The sequence below is a fragment of the Grammomys surdaster genome, unplaced genomic scaffold (assembly GCF_004785775.1).
Source record: "Grammomys surdaster isolate TR1022 unplaced genomic scaffold, NIH_TR_1.0 207, whole genome shotgun sequence".
NCBI lineage: Eukaryota > Metazoa > Chordata > Mammalia > Rodentia > Muridae > Grammomys > Grammomys surdaster.
In genome coordinates this window covers 2,406,651-2,419,938 of record NW_021604652.1, presented here as the reverse complement: position 1 = coordinate 2,419,938, position 13,288 = coordinate 2,406,651, and the positions used below count along the sequence as shown (strand labels likewise).

At 42.4% G+C, this 13,288-nt stretch overlaps 1 long non-coding RNA gene and 1 pseudogene across 1 annotated transcript in view; both read left to right on the top strand.

Moving 5' to 3' along the window:
• LOC114624489 overlaps positions 1-12,756 on the top strand; it is a 16,106-nt gene extending 3,350 nt beyond the window's left edge. The window contains exons 2-3 of the long non-coding RNA XR_003711941.1: positions 6,331-6,407; positions 11,970-12,756. This is a non-coding gene — a long non-coding RNA (uncharacterized LOC114624489). The remainder of the gene's footprint in view (positions 1-6,330; positions 6,408-11,969) is intronic.
• LOC114624488 lies at positions 9,565-11,963 on the top strand (annotated as a pseudogene).
• Positions 12,757-13,288: the final 532 nt, after the last annotated feature.

Below are 13,288 nucleotides of genomic sequence, written 5' to 3'. Positions count from 1 at the left end.
TTTTTTTTTTTTGAAAGTCAAGTATGATGTAACCAGTAAAAGAAACTACAGTGTATAGGCCTGTAGTGTAGTAGTAAGGTATGTGGGGATTTAATATGCTCTGAATGCCCTGATTATTCTGTCTTTTAGTGCTTCTGTGCTCCTGGGTTGTGAAGCACAATTGTCCACCCTCCTAATTATCTCTCCCCCTCCATGTAAGTGAGATATGATGGCAAGAGAGCTGTGGGTTGGAAAGTTCAGGCTGGAATTGGGTACCCAGATATGTCCCCCTTTTCATCTCCTTTCGTCTCTGATAAAGCAGTTTCTTTTGAGTGGAAGCCTTGTTCAGTCCGGTCCACTCTTTTGTATTTTGAAATGGCTGAATATATTTAAAGGTGGTTGCACCCTCCTAAGCATATGGGATTTTTCTCAGATGTTCATTGGGAAAACCTGGTGTCCTGGAGATAGAAATCATGAAGAATTTTTGGATTCTCCATGGCATTGCTCTCCCTGTGCCCCGGCTATTTATTTGTTGGCTTGCTTTATTGTTGTTTTGTTTATATCTTTGAGACAGGGTCTCTCTATATAACCTTGGCTGTTCTAGAATTTATTAGGCTGACCTCAAACTCACAGAGATATGCCTGCCTCTGCCTCTGCCTCTGCCTCTCTTCCCCTCTTCCCCTCTGCCCCTCTTCCCCTCTTCCCCTCTGCCCCTCTGCCCCTCTGCCCCTCTGCCTCTGCCTTCTGAGTGCTGGGGCTAAAGGTGTGTTCCAGCATGCCTGGTTGGAATGACAGTTTTCAAGCTCTGAGCATTCTGTATTGTAAATTGACACAGTAAGTTAGTGTCCATAAATTTTCTGCTAGGAGTTTTGGATTGCTTTTCATCTGTAGGTCAGTCTGGGAACATCACATTTCATTAAGGCCCTTTTTGCTTTGCTTTATTTTAGTTTTCAGCATATAGAAGATGCTGAATGTAGTTTCTTATACATTTATCACTTTGCTATGGTAGCATTATAATAGTGATGTTTTTCCTATCGTTACATAAGCGAGACTACAAATTTTCAGTTTATACTGGTTTGTTTTTAACATATTAGCACGTTGATTTTGTTTTATTTTGAGATAGGATCTTCTGTAACTCAGGCTGGCCCCAAACTCCCCATGTAGCTGAATCTTTCCTTGAACTCCTGATCCTCGCTCCAGTCTTCATTTCCCAAGTGCTGGGATTACAGATGTACTCCACACAGCTTTCACACGGATTTTTATTACTGGCCTTGGATAGTACCAGCTTGGTGAAACAATCTACTGTTTATTTGTTATCCTTTTGTATATTCTTTCAGATTTTCTCTTTATTTCCAAACATCCCCCTCCCCAGTGTTAGGGATGAAACTCACGATGAGACATGCTAGGCAACGCTGTCCCACTGAGCTACATTCTTGGCCCTTACAGTTTTCATTTTCTTTTGAGGCAGGGAGTCTTGTAGAGATGACCCACAGCACCTTACTTTCCTTTGGATAGTCTACTTAGACACTCGTGTCCGTGGCTTCAGTGTTGATCAGGCTTCGGAATATTTTTCCTTTCTCTCTCCTTTTTTTTTTAAATTTTATTTGTTTATTTTTTTTATCTTTGAACATTACTGCATGAACAGGAACCATCCCTGCTCTACACTGGCGGTAAAGATCTTTTTTGCTTTATTATAATCTTTTTGTTTTGTTTTGGTTTGGTTTTGGTTTTTTTGTTGTTGTTTTTGTTTTTCGAGACAGGGTTTCTCTGTGTAGCCCTGGCTGTCCTGGAACTCACTCTGTAGACCAGGCTGGCCTCGAGCTCAGAAATCCACCTGCCTCTGCCTCCCAAGTGCTGGGATTAAAGGCGTGCGCCACCACTGCCCTGCAGTTTTATTATAATCTTAAGAGACAAATTTTGGACTTTAAGCATTTCTGTGATTTGTATGTGCATATGGTTTGTTGTAGCAGCATTTCCTTCTATTCCTGCTTAGCTGGGAGGATATATATATATATATTATTTATTTATTTTTGCTTTTTCGAGACAGGGTTTCTCTGTGTAGCCCTGGCTGTTCTGGAACTCACTCTGTAGACCAGGCTGGCCTCGAACTCAGAAATCACCTGCCTCTGCCTCCCAAGTGCTGGGATTAAAGGTGTGCGCCACCACCGCCCGACTTACATAAAATTTATTTATTATAAAATTTATTTTTATTTTATATATTTTGGTGTTTTGCCTGCATGTATTTCTGTGTGAGGGGATCCCATAGAACTGGAGTTACAGATAGTTATGAACTACCATGTGGTTTCTGGGAATTTTATTTTGTTTTGTTTTTGTTTTTCGAGACAGGGTTTCTCTGTGTAGGTTTCGGGGAATTGAACCTGGGTCCTCTAGAAGAGCAGACAGTGCTATTAACCACTGAGCTATTTCTCAGCCTTTAGTTGAGAATTTTTTAAAAAGATGTATTTAGTTATGTTTCTATGAGTTTATATACACCACATGCACGTAGGAGCCTATGGAGAGCAGAGGATGTCAGATCTCCTGTTACTGGAATTACTAATACTTGGGAGATTGAAGCAGGAGGATCAGGAAGGAGTTCAAGGCTAGATTCAGCTAGCTTGTGAGTTTGGCACCGGCCTAGGTTAAATAAGATTCTGTCTCAAATCAAAATCAAGGAGCTAATGTACTAGCAACAAACTACTAGAAATTGAATTTTGAATTTTTTTTTATAAATTGAAATTTTATAAAGTTTCATTTATATAACCAAAGAAAAAGCGTCGCTACTATAGTGCCTCAATAGCAAGATGATAAATGTGTAGCAAAGGACCTTCAGCATCAGTTATAGCTGCTGGACATCTCTGCTGGAAGCTGAAACCCAGTCCTCTGCAAGAACAGGAACACAGAGCCATCCGTCCAGCTCCTCCACTGACAGTTTTTATCATGAAAGAACATTGATGGGGAGGCTAGGGAAATGGCTCTGTTGGAAAGTGCTTGCTGTATGAGCAGGAGCACCTGAGAACATAAACACTGGGCATGGTGGCAAGCAATTATGACTCCAGTTGAGTGAGGGTGTCAGAGACAAATGAATTACTGTAGCTTGCTGGCCAGCCAGCCTAGCCAAATAATGGACTCTAAGTTCTTTGAGACCTTGTCTCAAAAACTAACATTAAGAGTGATTGAAATGACACAGCATCAACTTCTGGCCTCCACACGCACACATGCACATATATATGAACACACATACACACAAAATGATGCATACACATAAATAATTAATAAATAAATATTGGATTTTTTAAAATGCATCTGTTGATATGATTGTGTTTCTTCTGTCAACTGTTGGTATGGAAAATTTATTTTGCAGTTATAGTCCAAGCAAGAAAGTTCCAAAGCACTATGCATATAAGGCCAAATTAGAGTCCTTTATTAGCTTGCAACAGAGCTCAGACTCTTGCTCCAAAGAGCACTGAAGCTCAAAGGTACTGCATTTGTAAAGGCAATAACTGCAATGACATCATGGGCACACATGGGTCAGGGGAACCTGGTAACGTTTCTTTTGGTTATACATTCAGCTGATATGTTGATTATTCATCTGGGCCATGATCAGGGACGTGGAAAGTTCCGAATATGCTGCCAAGGTGGACAGAACTTTTTAGGAGATTAGGGGCTGAAAAAAATACCTGAACAAAGTGGAGTCAGGGTAAGACAGGGACAAGATGGCATTACCACAGTTACTTCAGCAATGGTGAAGTTAAAACTGGAGCGTGCTATGCAAGCACTCTCCCACTGACCGATGTTCCCAGCCCAGGTTTTTAAAATTAATTGATTAACTAATTAAAATTTAAGATAAAGTCTCACTTGTAGTCCAGGTTACCCTTGAAGTCCCAATCCTCCTGCCTCAGCTTCCCAGGGGCTAGGATTACAGGCATGTTCCACCATGCCTAGCTCATATGGATTGATTTTTAAAAAGTTTAGCCTCCCCTGTGGTCTGGCAATAAACTACATTTGCCCGTAGTATGTTCTCTTCTTACAAGCCCTATGATCTGACTATCTCTACCTCCCAGCACTGAATTAACAGATGCTGTCACACTTCCTTAAACAAATGGTTACTGAGGATCCAAATGAAACCCTCACACGTACACAGAAAACATTTTACCCACTAAGATATCCCCAAGCTCTAATTCCTTCCATGTGGTATTTCATTTAATTTAATATTTTGTTATAGGTTTTGTACCCAAGCGATACTGATTTGTTTGTTTGTTTGTTTGTTTTTGGCTTTTTCGAGACAGGGTTTCTCTGTGTAGCCCTGGTTGTCCTGGAACTCACTCTGTAGACCAGGCTAGCCTTGAACTCTCGAACTCAGAAATCCGCCTGCCTCTGCCCCCCAAGTGCTGGGATTAAAGGCGTGCGCCACCACTGCCCAGCGTGATTTGTATTTTTGATTTTCTTTTACTTGTTTGTTTTCTCTTTAGTTTTGGTTATCAGGGTAATCTGGACCAATAATTGGGAAGTGGCTTCTGCTTTACATTTGCTTTAGGAAAGCTGCCGGGTTTTGTTGTTTGTTTCTGTTTTAAAGACTCTGTAGGGCAAGCTACATGGCATGCACCGTGTTGAATAGTCCCTAAACTTGCAGCGCTCCTCCTGACTCAGCCTCCCTCTTGCTCAGATTACAAATAAGAGCCTGAAGATCTGGTGTTGAAAGGATGCTAAACCTGATGATGTGTCTTGCGTGATGGAGGCCTTTATGTCATGGATTTGGTTTCTACAGGAGATAAATGTACTTCTGCTGATATCTGACTTATAACCCAACTATGATAATTTCTGTTTTCCAAGGAATCACTTTCTTTTGTCTTAATTTAGCAAACACTAGCATAACCATTGCCTGCAGGGTGGACTTAATGTGGGGTGCTCTGGGGGCTGTTCTTCAACTGCTGATATTCATAAAGTATTTTCTCTTTTTCTTATGACAGTGGTCATTTTGCACTCCTGGTCTCCTACCAAGACAGGAGCAAGGGCAATTCCCAGTTTCTGGCCTAGGATAAAACTCAGAGCGGTTGCTTTCAAGGGTCATGCCCTAGACGGCTTGAGCAGTTTCTAGCTCCTGTTCTCACCTGTCCCAGGCATCCAGTGTGAGCTGTGTTTTAAATCATTTTCTATCACTAAGGTTTCTGTTCCTTATACAAATCCTACCCTCCTATTTCCTTGTATATCTGGCTGTTATTGTTGAAACTTGAAAATTTTAGGTAATATATTGCACTGCTTTCTTTTATTGGAGGGTGTTTCTGAGACAAGGTCTTACTCTGCAGTATAGGCCAACCTGGAAATCACTAGTACCCTAGGCCTGCCTCAAACTCACAGCAATCTTCTTTCTTAGCTTCCAGAATGCAGGGCTATAGGCTTGATGAACTAACTACAGCCTGCTCGTCATAGTGATTTCGAGTAGTGTGCCTTCCTATTTTTTAGGGTAAATTGGTATGGCCTATTTTTTTATTTAGATTTAACAGGACTTCAACTAATATGCTTATTACTTACACTACATCCTCAATGCCACTCTTAGCGGGGAACAGCATTGAACTTAATCTCTGGCTCTTGTTATCATACCTAACCATTACTTTGTATTAATTACATGCTAATCTATTGTTTTTGTCCCAGGCACTGGTGTGTGTGTGTGTGTGTGTGTGTGTTTGTGTGCACACGTGTGTCATGTGATCAGAGGTTGACTTCAGGTGATTTCCTCTATTGCTCTCCACTTTGTTTTTAGTTTTCATTTTTTTTTCTTTGAGACAGGGTCTCCCTATGTAGCCCCGGCTGTCCTGAAACTCACTCTGTAGACTATGCTGGCCTGAAACTCACAGAAATCTACTTGCCTCTCCCCCCAGAGTGCTGAGATTAAAGGTATGCACCACCACTGCCCAGCAGTCTTTAAATGTATTTATTTCCTAGGTAAGGGTATCTTCCATGTATGTATGTATGCATACCACGTGTGTGTGCTGGGTGCCCAGGGAAGCAGGAAGAGGGAACTGGATCCCCTGGACTGGAGTTGTTGACAGCTGTTTATAGGTATCTTGTAGGTGCTGGGAATGAACCTACATTCTCTGGAGATCAGACAATGCACTTTACTGCTGAGCCATCTCTTCAACCGTACCGTATGTTTTTGAGATAGGATGTGGTAGCTTGAATGAGATATCTGCCATAGTTTGAGGCATTGCAATACTTGATCCCTAGTTTGTGCTATTGCTTGGAAAGGCTAGGGAGGTGCAGCCTTGCTGAAGGAATTATGTCACTGGAGACAAGCTTTGAGAGTTTAAAGACCTGCACCATTTTGACTTCTCTGTCTCTGCTTCACTCTTGCAGTTCAAGATGTTCAACTTCTCAGCTGCTGCCCCAGCTACCATGCGTGCTGCCTGCCACCTCCACTCGATCATGGAACTGTAAGCTCAAATAAACTCCGTCTTCTATACGTTGCCTTGGCCACATTTTCTCACAGTAACAGAAAAGTGACTGATGCACAGGGTTTCTCTTTGAACCTGGAGCTGGTCTCTACCCACCAGTGCTGCACTGTGCCATCATGCCCAGATTTTATAGATGTACTTGGGAGCTGAACTCGATGCAAGCACTTTGCACATTGAACTATCTCCCCCATCCCTCCCATGGCTCTTGGTGATATTGTTCTAAAGTGGGATTCAAATAAATTTATGTCCTTTTGTAAAGGTAGTGTTTGAAGCCTATGAAAGAGTCCAAGAATGGCCACTCTCAAACATGGTGCTTTATTATGCTTACTATATCAAATGAGAGTAGAAGATACTAGGACTGTATATCTTAGTCTGCTGATAAAGCTCAGACCTGCTGAGGAATATAATAATTGTCCCTATTATCTTTCTTGAGTTTTCTTTTCTTTTTTTCCCCCCTTGGAGACAGGGCTTCTCTGTGTGGCCCCAGCTGTCCTGGAACTTACTCTGTAGACCAGACTGGCCCTGAACTCAGAAAGCATGCACCGCTATTCCTGGCTTTTCCTTAGGTTTTCATTAAACTGCTTGTATCACAGGGAGAAAAACTGGAAACTATATATACTTAGATACCCCTTTGTCCTAAATCATTGCCTTATCCTGGTTTCATCTAATATTCCATAAAAATAGTAAACAAGCAGTTGTCTGTCTAGGGCAGTGATTCTCAACCTTCCTAATGCTGCGTGTGAACCCTTTCATACAGTTCCTCGTGTTGCAGTGATTCCTAACCACAAAATTATTTCCATTGCTACTTCATAGCTATAGTTTCGCTACTATTGTGAATCTCAATGTAAATGTTTTTGAAAATAGAGGTTTGCCAAAGGGCTTGTCACCCATGGTAGTTTGGGTACCACTGGTATAGGCTCACCAGAAAGTCCTAGCCCATTCTATGTTTCTCTTTAAGTTTATTGAATTCTTAAAAAAAAAATGACTTTACTACTCCCACCTAAAGTGTAAACATCCCCCACTTTCCTGCTCTCCTATGGAAAGTGGAGTTATATGTAAGCTTCTAAATTAAGTTAGGCTCATGGACAGTTACCTTTAATTTGCAAGCTTTTTCTCTTTTTCAATCTGTCACTTCCTACTTATGAGCTTTCATATAAGACAGATTGAGTGATGAGTCAGATTCATTTTCTGTGTTAAACTAGTTTATGCTTCTTACTCTTCAGTCTAATGCTTCCAGCTAGTTAGAATTTCCTGTTTGTTGCTTTCCACTAACCTCCCTATTGTGACTGGGAGCATCCTTAGGCTTTTGCTTTCCGCCATCGTGTTCCTAATCAGTTTTCTTGAGGATGTCTTTCTGGTATCTGTCTTGCTTTATCCCGGGCCTCACTGCATGCTCTGCCTTACTGCTCTGGAGCTGAAGCTGAGGCTTACTTTTCGCAGAGTGATACATCTTTGTAGGGTGTTTGACAGGGAGTCATAGCCTCTGGTTTCCTAAATAACTTTATTACCCTCGGGTGGTTTTTGTGCTGTGTCTCAGGGGTCTTGTTCCATGCAACTGTCTTCACTCATTTGTGCTTTGTGACGTTCTTTAAACTTAGCAGAGAGTGTGCCTCAACTGCTTGATTTATTATATCTTCGTCTTGGAAATGATGTCCTTGGATCTTGTGGTAGTTTCCTACTCCCTACTCCTGCCCCCTGCTCCCTCCCCTAATTTTACACTCAGTATTTATTTCTACCTTTTCCCCCAGAGTTGTTTTTTTAACCCCTTCTTGTCCATTCACCACGGTCAGATGACTTTCACACCTGGGCAGAGGCTGTAATATTTGTTGCCCTTCTTGTATGGAATAAGGATTTTGTTCTGTATGAGAGGAAGATCTGGGTAGGGTTTCTTTTTCTTTCTTTCTTTCTTTCTTTTCTTTCTTTTTTCTTTTTTTTCTTTTTCTTTTTTTTTTTTTTTTTTGGTTTTTCGAGACAGGGTTTCTCTGTATAGTCCTGGCTGTCCTGGAACTCACTCTGTAGGCCAGGCTGGCCTTGAACTCAGAAATCTGCCTGCCTCTGCCTCCCAAGTGCTGGGATTAAAGGCGTGTGCCACCACCGCCCGGCTCTGGGTAGGGTTTCTTTGTGTGTGTGTGTGTGTGTGTGTGTGTGTGTCTGTGTCTGTGTGTCTGTGTGTCTGTGTGTCTGTGTGTCTGTGTGTCTGTGTGTATTTTTTCCAAGTCTCCCCACACTGCTTATGCCCAAAGTGTGTGGTCCGTGAATCATTTCTCAGTGCTCTACTCAGCCTTCTGTGTGCCCTGAACACATAAATGAAGAAAACCCCAGAAGAGTGAGCAAAGCCCCTCAATTTTTATGCTTCTTATTCTTGTGCTTGTTAACATATGTCCCAGTCACTTCTCTTGATCTCTGAAGTGAAGAATCAGTCAGATCCCCTGGAACTGAAAATTATAGATGGTTGTGGGCTGTCATGTGGGTGCTGGGAATGAAGCCAGGTTCTCTGCAACAGCAGCCAGTGCTCTTAACCACTGATCCATCTCCCCAATCCCCAGCTATCAATCTACCCTTTACAGTCTCTACTTTTTTTCTCCCTTGTGATAGGGTCTTATGTAGTCCAGAATGGCCTGAACTCCAGCTCTTGCTGCCGCCACCTCCCAAATGCTTCCTGTACTATAAGATGGTAATGCTGACCTTGTAGTTTGCCTTGGCAAAGTCTAACTTTAACCATTACTCTGAGGAGCCTGGATATTTCCTGTTGAAAAATGGACCTAGAAAGTAGAGTGTGAGTTTTGAGTGTCCTTTAACTGGTGACATCATTGCTTCTGGATTAAGTAGTGACCTAGAAAATACATGTGTATAGTATTAGTTATCTCAGAATGTAGCTATCTGTGTTATTTATGAAAGTAAACATGAATACACAGAGGGTTCTGTGATGGAGGTAGTATTTGTTTTTTTAAACTTTCCTCTGACAATAGGAAAACTGGTCCTGGATTGTCTGTTCACTTCTGCTTTTAACTCTGTGTGTAAAGTGGTCTCTTGGCTGCAGATGTACCCAGAGAAGTCCAGATTTATCATCTAGAATTACTACTGTTCCTGCAAAGCCATTTCTAAACAACGCAGAAGTTTTCCTTTATCTTTCTTCATAGATGCCATATAAAGTTTCTTTTGTACCTTTAAATCCAGTATTCATCGGAATGAATATTTGTATAATGAATGAAAGTGTTTCGTTTTGTTCTGTTTTGAAATCTGGTCAATAGTTTCACCACCTTTTGTTGAAAGATCACCGTTCGCCAGTTGTATGATAAATAAATTCTCAAATTGTGTTTGGAGATGCTGCCTGTAATCCTAGAAGGAGATAGAGGCTTGATGACCAGAAGTTCAAGGTCATAAGCATCTACGTATGGATTTCAAGGCCAGCTTGAGTACATGATACCATGTGTCAAGAGAGAGTGTCAGGGAGGATAGAAAGAGGAGAAAGACCTTTCTGCTCTGCCGAGCGGTTCTCCTGTACAGGAGGCAGCCATGGCGCTCAGGCAGAATGGCATGATCCTGAGGCCCCACTTCCACAAGGACTGGCAGCAGCGAGTAGACACTTGCTTCAACCAAGTTACACAAGATCTGCAGACACAAGGCCCGGCAAGCGAAAGCGCGCCACATTGGCCCTCGTCCTGCGTCTGGTCCTATCAGGCCCATCGTGAGGTGCCCTACAGCTAGATACCACACCAAGGTGCGGGCTGACAGGGGCTTCAGCCTGGAGGAACTCAGAAAATGGCTCGCACCATCGGCATCTCTGTGGACCCAAGGAAGCGAAACAAATCCACGGAATCACTGCAGGGCACCGTGCGGCGTCTGAAGGAGTACCGCTCCAAGGAAGCCTTCTGCTCCAAAGAAGGGAGACTGTTCTGCTGAAGAACTTAAATTGGCCACCCAGCTGACAGGACCTGTGATGCCCATCTGGAATGTGTACAAAAAGGAAAAGGCCAGAATCATCACAGGAGAGAAGGACTTTAAAGGCTTTTGCCAGTCTCCGTATGGCCCGTGCCAATGCCCGGCTCTTTGGTATCCGAGCAAAAAGGGCGAAGGAAGCTGCAGAGCAAGATGTTGAGAAGAAAACGTAATGCGTGGTTGAAAAGTTGTAATAAATTTTCCATAAAGAAAAAAAAAAGAAGAAAGGAAAGAAAGAGGAGGAAGAGAGAGAAGAAAGAAAAACAGATTTTCATTGGTCAACTTCTTAGCTTTTATTTTTTTCAATTTTCCATGGTGTGTGCTTTCAGGAGTCTGTCTCATCGCTCACCTTGTTTTGATGGAGGACCTCCAACTAGCCAGCTCCCCTATAGTACACCTATTCTAGTTTGCAGAAAAGCAGACAGCTCATGCCTCTTAATTCAAGATCTTAGGTCCAGGCCAGGGAGTTGGGTCACTGGATAAAAGTATTTGCAGTGCTAATCTGACAGCCTGAATTTGGTTCCTGGAACCAGGAAAAAAAAAAAAGCTGTGCACAATGACACACATCTATAACCCCAGTACTGCTACAGTGAGATTGAGGGGTCTGCAGGCCAGCTAACCCAGAGTAGGCCGCACAGTGGCAGATCTGATCCTGAAGGTTGCTGTATCCCAACTCTCTCACGCACTCCAGGATCACACTTCAACACTTGATGAGGACACACTTACCTAGCTCCCTTTCAGTCTGATAGAATGATCTAAACCCCCCAGATCAGGACCCTTTCAGTTACATTTTCTCTCCCTTAGCCTCACCATCTGTATGTTCAAAGAAGAGTTCTTCCCCTTGACCTGTGTCCCCTCATCAACTAGACTGGAACTTTCACCTGATATACTTATGCCCTTCCCCAACACAAATGTTGCTCCCAAGAACCAGAGCTTTGAATGGCTGCATGTGGGGCAGAAGATGTGTGATTAATTCTTACCTTTTCCTCATAATCCTGGGGTTAATGACAGATGCTGGCAAAGGAATTAGGAGGTCCAACAATGTACTGTGTACACTACTATTCCTTATCCCAGGACATACAGGAAATCCTTGATGAAATTTCTCAGTGTTTAACAAGGATCTAGGATTGGACCTGGGGAGTTGGCTCAGAGGTTAAGGGCACTTGGTGTTCTCCCAGAGAATCTTGGTTCTCAGCATCAGCAATTGCCTGTAACTCCAATGCAGTACGTTCTTGGGGATCCGACTCCCTCTTCTGACTTGTGCAGGCACCAGGCACTCATGTGGTACATATACATGCATGCAGGCAGAACACTCATGTGCGTAAAGTAAGTATTTAAAAATGAAAACAAAAAATGGGTCGGGTATCACTCCAAAACAGAAGAGGCCTAAATCTCTTGGCAAGAGAAAAGGGGAAAAGCAGTGGAGCTTTTCTGTACGTCATTCAGGCTAGGTCAGGCTGTAGCAACAAAGCTGACCATATTTCAAAAACTGGAAGTAGTTATCAAATTCAGGAACAAATGGTTTCAGCACTCATCTTGAATCGACCGGCTTATGCCAGCTGTCACCGTTTTTATAACCATTTTGATTTTTTATATCCATAGGTCCTTTTCTACTCCATCTGCTATCCAGATTTGCCTAAACCACCATCCAACCAACAAGGACTAGCCCTCTGATGTGTGAATTCAGATACCAGCCTATGATTCAGAGACTGCCACCTGATAAAGACATCATAATTCATCAGGCTGTGGCCAGAATGATCTCAGTGCCGTCTAGCCCCCTACCACCACCTTTTCTATAAAATGTGTCCCTCTGTTCCCTTTACCTAAATGAAGAAGCTGAAAACAAAAAAGGCTGAATTGAAAACCTTATGTCGCATAAGTGAGGAGTGTGTCCATCTCAGAAATGGGCCTTTCAGGGAGCAAAGCCCTAAACACAGAAAGCTACCGGCAAGGACACATTCCGCTTCGCATGCACTCAGGGCCTAGAAGCCGCTGGGCAGTGGTACATCAAAGAAGTCATGTGCTCACTAGACACATTCTCCTGCAGAATTTTCCAATTGTCCCTTTATCTCAAAATGTATTTGGGACTTTTTAAGCATCCGCCCCAGCCCAAACTATTAAGTTTAAAGCACCTTTTAATCCAATTTTGTAATGTCAACCAACTTGGGGCGTTCTTGAGGTACACTTCCCCCTCATTATGGGACCGTAACCTTTTGATTTTGTGGGTGGTCTAAAGCATTACCTCAGACTATGTGCCATTGGCTCAAATAAACCTTTGGTCTGAAGGACATTCTGACTCGGTGAGTCCTTTGACACCCCCCCACCCCACTCCAGTAATGGGGTACCTGAGCAAGTTTGTTGAAATAAAACAAGATAGTTTGCTGCGCCAGTTGACTCTGCACCTGTCGATTTCTCCATAGTGCTATGATTGAACTTGAATTGCAGTTAGTGCTTTCAAGCACTTCTGCTGTGCCACCAAGTGAATGTAATATTTTTAAATTTTCCGTGATATAAGCAATGTTTACAGCATCTTCAAATGTTTAAAAGCCATCTTTTTCTTATAAGAAAGCAAACTCATCTATTAATTTTTTCTTTGTTTGGTTCTCTCTGTGTGTATTTGTGTGTATGTGTGTGTATGTGTGTGTGTGTGTATGTGTGTGTGTGTGTAGTGTGTGTGTGTATGTGTGTGTGTATAGTGTGTGTATGTGTGTGTGTATAGTGTGTGTGTATAGTGTGTGTGTATGTGTGTGTGTATAGTGTGTATGTGTGTGTGTATATGTGTGTGTATAGTGTGTGTGTATGTGTGTGTGTATAGTGTGTGTATGTGTGTGTGTGTATAGTGTGTGTGTATATGTGTGTGTGTATAGTGTGTGTGTATGTGTGTGTGTGTATAGTGTGTGTGTATATGTGTGTGTTTATGT